This window comes from Benincasa hispida, unplaced genomic scaffold, assembly GCF_027475165.1.
Source record: "Benincasa hispida cultivar pf3 unplaced genomic scaffold, pf3_genome.v1.1 HicScf912, whole genome shotgun sequence".
In the NCBI taxonomy this organism is placed as follows: Eukaryota; Viridiplantae; Streptophyta; class Magnoliopsida; order Cucurbitales; family Cucurbitaceae; genus Benincasa; species Benincasa hispida.
In genome coordinates, this window is record NW_028327056.1 from 55,753 (window position 1) to 62,500 (window position 6,748).

At 32.3% G+C, this 6,748-nt stretch overlaps 3 non-coding genes across 3 annotated transcripts; 1 reads left to right on the forward strand and 2 right to left on the reverse strand.

The window, feature by feature from the left end:
- Positions 1-876: 876 nt before the first annotated feature.
- Positions 877-949, reverse strand: TRNAF-GAA (transfer RNA phenylalanine (anticodon GAA)). Its single transcript has one exon. It is a non-coding gene; the product is annotated as a tRNA-Phe (tRNA).
- Positions 950-3,005: 2,056 nt separating this feature from the next.
- Positions 3,006-3,078, forward strand: TRNAT-UGU (transfer RNA threonine (anticodon UGU)). Its single transcript has one exon. It is a non-coding gene; the product is annotated as a tRNA-Thr (tRNA).
- A 1,273-nt stretch (positions 3,079-4,351) lies between these two features.
- TRNAS-GGA (transfer RNA serine (anticodon GGA)) lies at positions 4,352-4,438 on the reverse strand. The gene has a single exon. It is a non-coding gene; the product is annotated as a tRNA-Ser (tRNA).
- Between the last annotated feature and the right edge of the window lie 2,310 nt (positions 4,439-6,748).

Here is a 6,748-nt window from a genome sequence, read left to right on the forward strand (position 1 = left end):
AGAGGTATGCATAAAAGTATTTGCCGCAAGGATAAATCCTAGAATTCCGTCTGTTTTCTGGGTTTGGAAAAGTGCGGATTTTCCCGAAAGGGAATCTTATGATATGTTGGGAATTTCTTATGATAATCATCCACGTCTAAAGCGTATTTTAATGCCTGAAAGTTGGGTAGGATGGCCCTTACGTAAGGATTATATTGCCCCCAATTTTTATGAAATACAAGATGCTCATTAAATAATACGAAACTAATCTTCACTTCGACAACTCAAGATATTCAAATACATTTGTACGTTCTATTCTAGATATAGCATAGTAATTGAAGTCTCATTCATCTTATTATTATTGATTTGAAATATAAAAAAAAAAGACAATTAGAGATTTGGTGAGATTATCAAATTTTTAACATACTTATTTTGGATGAGCCGAGCTAATAGGATGAACTAAATGCGTTCTGCATTATGAACTATGTATCACGCATATGACTTAGATGTGTTTTAAAAAGTCACATAGGGGGAAATGAAGAAATATAATATGAAAAGAGAATCGGATTCTATTTGTACTGTATCTGAGATGAATCTTGGCCATTCCCGCCTTTCAACTCCCCGAGACTAGACTTTTGGGTCTTATAAGGAACTAATTGAACCTTTCAAATATGTATAAAGTATTAATTGAACGCGAGGAGACAGAGTATGAACAAATAAAAAAGAAGAGGAAACAAAATAAAATTCTTTTCTTTTACATATCTATATATATCCTTTACATATTTATATAAATATCCTCTTTATCTTTACTTGTCTATTTTACTCATCTATAAATAGAGTCAAAAATATATATAGTTTAGTTTTTAGTTAAAGGGTAGATTTCCCGACATCATGATGTGCCAAGAACCAGATTTGAACTGGTGACACGAGGATTTTCAGTCCTCTGCTCTACCAACTGAGCTATCCCGGCCATTTCCGACACATTATCCTTATTTTAATAGATGACTTTGGTCTATGTCAATTGTAAATCAGAAAAAAGGTATTCCAAAGTCTTCTTTTTGAAGATCCACGAAATTTCAGGGCTTGGATAAGACTTTGGAAGTTTCAGTACAGTAGACAGTATTGTTAATCATTCAAATTTCACAAGGGGGATTACTTGCGCAAGGATGTTCGTTTGTACGTGTATCATATAGAATACATACCACAAGCCTTGTGATAAGAAATCAAATTTCCGCTCAAATACGCTTGTGAAAGAGTCGAATGAATGATTAACATAACGAATTGTGAATTGCTAATGAAAGGATAAATAATTAAAATGAAAGAGGCCAACGGGCCTTTTTAGGGTTTTGGGGATAGAGGGACTTGAACCCTCACGATTTTTAAAGTCGACGGATTTTCCTCTTACTATAAATTTCATTTTTGTCGGTATTGACATGTAGAATGGGACTCTATCTTTATTCTATTCGCATCTGATTAATCAGTTCTTCAAAAGATCTATCAGACTATGTATGATGGAGTAAATGATTTGATCAATGAATATTCGATTCTTTTTTCAACTTGGAGATATTGGAATCGATTCATAACAATTCGTTCATTTTGATATATCATTTTTGATATTTATATATAAATATCAAAAAAGAGAGATTCGAGTTGTCATTAATCAATATAGTATTTCAGTACGTAATACGTTTATCTTTCATCTTTTCTGGAGTTTCGATGGAAGGATTCATTCCTTTACTAACGCAACGTAGTCAACTCCATTTGTTAGAACAGCTTCCATTGAGTCTCTGCACCTACCCTTTTTTTTGTTTTCGGAAAAAGGATTTGGCTCAGGATTGCCCATTTTTCATTCCAGGGTTTCTCTGAATTTGAAAGTTATCACTTAGTAGGTTTCCATACCAAGGCTCAATCTAATTAAGTCCGTAGCGTCTACCGATTTCGCCATATCCCCCTCTTTTAAGATTAGTATCGCATTATGATGTCCTTCCCCGTTTTCTTTCATTTGTATTATACTGGAACCACTGAAGTCATTAGAATACCGATTCCTCTATTGAAAAGTGTTTCCTCCTATTGGATTTCTTGTGTATCTTCTTTCATCTCTCTCTATCGGAGACCCGTATTTGGTCCGATCCAAAATGATTCTATCATTTCTGTATCTGCAATTCAATATAATTCAATATAGATAGATATATAGACATATATATTTGCCCCTCTTTCGATTTTTTTCTTAGTCAAATTTTGAATACTTAAACGGTCGATTCTTTTTTTCGTCTTAGCTTCCACCTTTCAGAATGAAAACAGAGAAATGCTTCATTATCATCTCAATTGCATTTAGTTGGTTTGGATTGCACCTTTTCATTTTTTTTTGATTTATTCTTACCCTACCCTTAGGGCAGATCCTCTATAACATAACTAAAAATCACTTTATTATTCGATAAATTATTTAATATAGTATAGAATTATAATATTAATAGAATAGCCATTAACCAATTATTCTATAACCCAGTATATTATATAAATATAAAATTATATTATATAAATATAAAATAAATATAAGAAATTTCAATATGAATAGAAAATAAATATAATATAAAAAGAGAAAATCAAAATTATGTAATGAAATATTGTAATATTTTCATTTCATTTAAATAGACAGACATTCAAATAGCATAGTAAAAAAAAAAAATCAAGAAAAGAGTAAATAACTAAAAAACCTAAAATCAAAATAACCAAAAATCAGAAAAATAATAAGAATTTTAAATGTCATTTGAATTCAAAAACAAAAATTTACTATCTAATTGAGATTAACACATTAATTATTGATACACATCCATTTGATAAATAGATCAAAATTTTCTATCGCTATATTCTATTAATCGTTATATTAATTATTATGTTCTATAATAGAACATAATTATTAATATTTATTTGAAATGAAATTCGATTCTATATTCATATTAATTAGGAATAGCTAAGATCCCAGTAATTTAGTAAATTACTATGCATGTAACATTTCTGTTATGTGAGCCCGCTTAGCTCAGAGGTTAGAGCATCGCATTTGTAATGCGATGGTCATCGGTTCGATTCCGATAGCCGGCTTTTCTCTATTTATTTGATTTATCAATTATGTCAAAAATCAAATAAATAGAGAAACGACTTCTTACCCTTTTTTCAAAGGTCACCGATCTATCATGTCGTAGGAACTTCCCTTTATGACTAAAACGAAAGGAGAGGTTCTATTTCTGTAGAACAAATCAAGAATCAAGAAAGGAACTCTTACTTTTTTATATCATTTACATATACAATAGGATCCGGATATTGATCCAAGTCATCTAATTATTCTTTGTTTTGTAGTACAATACTTTACTTTACTGGATTTCGCTTCATTTATCATATTTATCATTTAGTTTAGTTTTAATTTAGGTTTATGAAATTTAAATAAAATAAAAATAAGGAGTCTTTATGTCGCGTTACAGAGGGCCTCGTTTCAAAAAAATACGCCGTCTGGGGGCTTTACCGGGACTAACTAGTAAAAGGCCCAAAACCGGAAACGATCTTAAAAACCAATCGCGTTCCGGTAAAAAATCTCAATATCGTATTCGTTTAGAAGAAAAACAAAAATTGCGTTTTCATTATGGTCTTACAGAACGACAATTACTTAAATACGTTCGTATCGCCGGAAAAGCCAAAGGATCAACGGGTCAAGTTTTACTACAATTACTTGAAATGCGTTTGGATAACATCCTTTTTCGATTGGGTATGGCTTCGACTATTCCTCAAGCCCGACAATTAGTTAATCATAGACATATTTTAGTTAATGGTTCTATAGTGGATATACCAAGTTATCGGTGCAAACCCCGAGATATTATTACAGCAAAGGATGAAAAAAAATCGAGAGCACTGATGCAAAATTATCTTGATTCATCCCCCCCTCAGGAATTGCCAAAACATTTGACTCTTCAGCCATTGCAATATAAAGGATTAGTCAATCAAATAATAGATAGTAAATGGGTCAGTTTGAAAATAAATGAATTGCTCGTTGTAGAATATTATTCTCGTCAGACTTAAACCTAACTAAAAAACAAGGGTTCGGACAATTTCGTCCTCCCCTTCGCCGAAGTCTAAGTAAAGAGACCGAAGGAAAGTAAAGTAACGTTTTGATCCGGAAATTTTTCTATCATTCATGTATCATTGAGCGGGAGGGGGATTTTCATCTCTTGTCCATTCTTTCCAGTCTTTTCGTTTCCGTACCACAAAAATGAAAAATTCGAAATAGAGAATCTATATCCAAGAAAGGTCTAACCGTTGGAATAATAGTATCCATTGTTATTTGATTTGATACATTGTGGTCAGTAACATTGTTGAATTAGTACGGAAAGAGAGGGATTCGAACCCTCGGTAAACAAAAGCCTACATAGCAGTTCCAATGCTACGCCTTCAACCACTCGGCCATCTCTCCTACAGAATGATTATGGCCCAGAAACCGAGTTAATAGTGAGTCATTCATATTCAATTTATTTTTGATAGGCACGTCCAACCAATTCTAACTATAAAAATAATTTTTTTTTTAACTATGTTTAATGGATACTTTTAGCTCATGATTCTATTTAGTTTTTTAAACTATGATTCCTTTTTTTATCAAAATTCGACTTTTACAGTTTTCAATTTTTCACCAACAACTGTTTATCCCATACATAGATCTAGTCAAAATTTATGAATCATAGAATAATTATTCGATTCTTTTTGCTCTTTGTATCATAATTCAATCAAAAAACTTCTAGAATTACCCCAATCTGTAAGATAAATAAAATGATTTTTTTCTTCAACTTCGCTGAAATCAGAATAGTTCTCTTCATTCTGATCCTACTACATTTGGATGAAATTTAACCGGATTGAAATATTTCTTCTGTTTTATTGATTCCTGTGAACTCAAAAAGAAACAATTTGAATATCGAGTGGGATTTTTTATTTTAATGAATCCGTTTTTATTTTATGTTATTTCGTACTATGCAATTCCTTTGTTTGTGGGATCATTTTCTCACGAGAGGTAATTAAAAGAAATTATAGAATGGGGTTGTTACCGATGCCTAGATCTGGTGGGATAAATGGAAATTTTATCGATAAGACCTTTTCAATTGTAGCCAATATCTTATTACGAATAATTCCGACAACTTCCGGGGAAAAAGAGGCATTCACCTATTACAGAGATGGTGCGATTTGATTTTTTTTTTTTCAATTTTCTTTACCGCTCTCCGTCTTAGTAGAAAGACACAATATTCGGGATAGAAAGAAAACAATAATTGAAATAAATCTACGCTTCTTGGAGGTGCAATTTGAAAATCAAAAAATTCCTTCTGTCGTGTATCCCCGATTAATGTAACCTCAGATGCTTTAATTGTCGATTCTAGTATTAAGCGAAAGGTGTAACCTATGGATTAAGTCAACCCTACTCCACTAGTCAAAATATTCACTAGTAAAAATAGGTAGCAGAGGGGAAGAAGCACTACACCTAGGAATCAACAACACGAAAACTTTGTTATAAATTATCCCTTTTCCTTAGCGGGATCGGAACTTAGAAAAATGGTTGGGACAACAAACATCCATCTCGTTTGTATTTTGGATACCTGTATAACCATCGAAGACTGTTGAAGTGACTAATTCCTGGAAATTTAGAGGCGTTGAGGACAAAGAAATTGTTAGAGTTACCATTTTTTTTTTATCTAGTAACACCATGCTTGATGTTAAGAAAAGATCTTTTACAGGAAGGTTGGCTAGAGATTTTTTGTAAAAACGCTAGTCCCATGAGTTCATAATGAGAGTATTTCAATCTTTTTTGATTTCATGTATTATTCTCATCTCATTATGCGCATCACAGAAAGGGGGAGCCGTATGAGATGAAAATCTCACGTACGGTTCTGGAACGGAGATTCTTTGAATGGAATAACGAACGACCGTAACGGATGTCGGCTCAATCCGAAGGAAATTATGCGGAAGCTCTACAGAATTATTATGAAGCTATGCGACTAGAAATCGATCCCTATGATCGAAGTTATATACTCTATAACATAGGTCTTATCCACACAAGGAACGGAGAACATACGAAAGCTTTGGAATATTATTTTCGGGCACTAGAACGAAACCCGTTCTTACCACAAGCTTTTAATAATATGGCTGTGATCTGTCATTACGTGCGACTATCTCCACTATAGAAAGAAAAAAAAGAGCAAATTCGCTAATAAATACTAAAATAGGCTTTCTACATATGTATTGTTCAAACTAACGATTTGTATCAGCTGTAGCAAAGAAAGAAACTTCATAGAAGTAGAAATATGAAGAAATAGGTATGCCTAGATACTTTATTCTATGGATAAAGGATCTAATTGATAGAAGAAGCACCGTAAAGATCAATTAGTCAGGTTTTTGGCCGATACAATAAAAACTGCTTACTTATATCATGATATAAGATCAAAATGAAGGAATCCACTTATGTAATAGGGTGGATCCCCTAAGATATTGAGCAGCGGTGTAGCATCAGATCCCAAAGACAGTAAGTCTTTTCTTTCTTATGAAGGAAAGTCTTTTTCAAGGATTCTATATAAATTTCTAGATGAAACCGAGATAGTTATCTTTCAGAAAATTGTAACGATAGTGGAATGCCTATGCTTTATTCTTCTGAAGGTGGGAGAAAAGATAAAACTTATTTAATTATTCAGCAAAATTGAAGTTTGAAACTTATATAATTAACCTCTTTTGCTTAACTCGAGAAAAA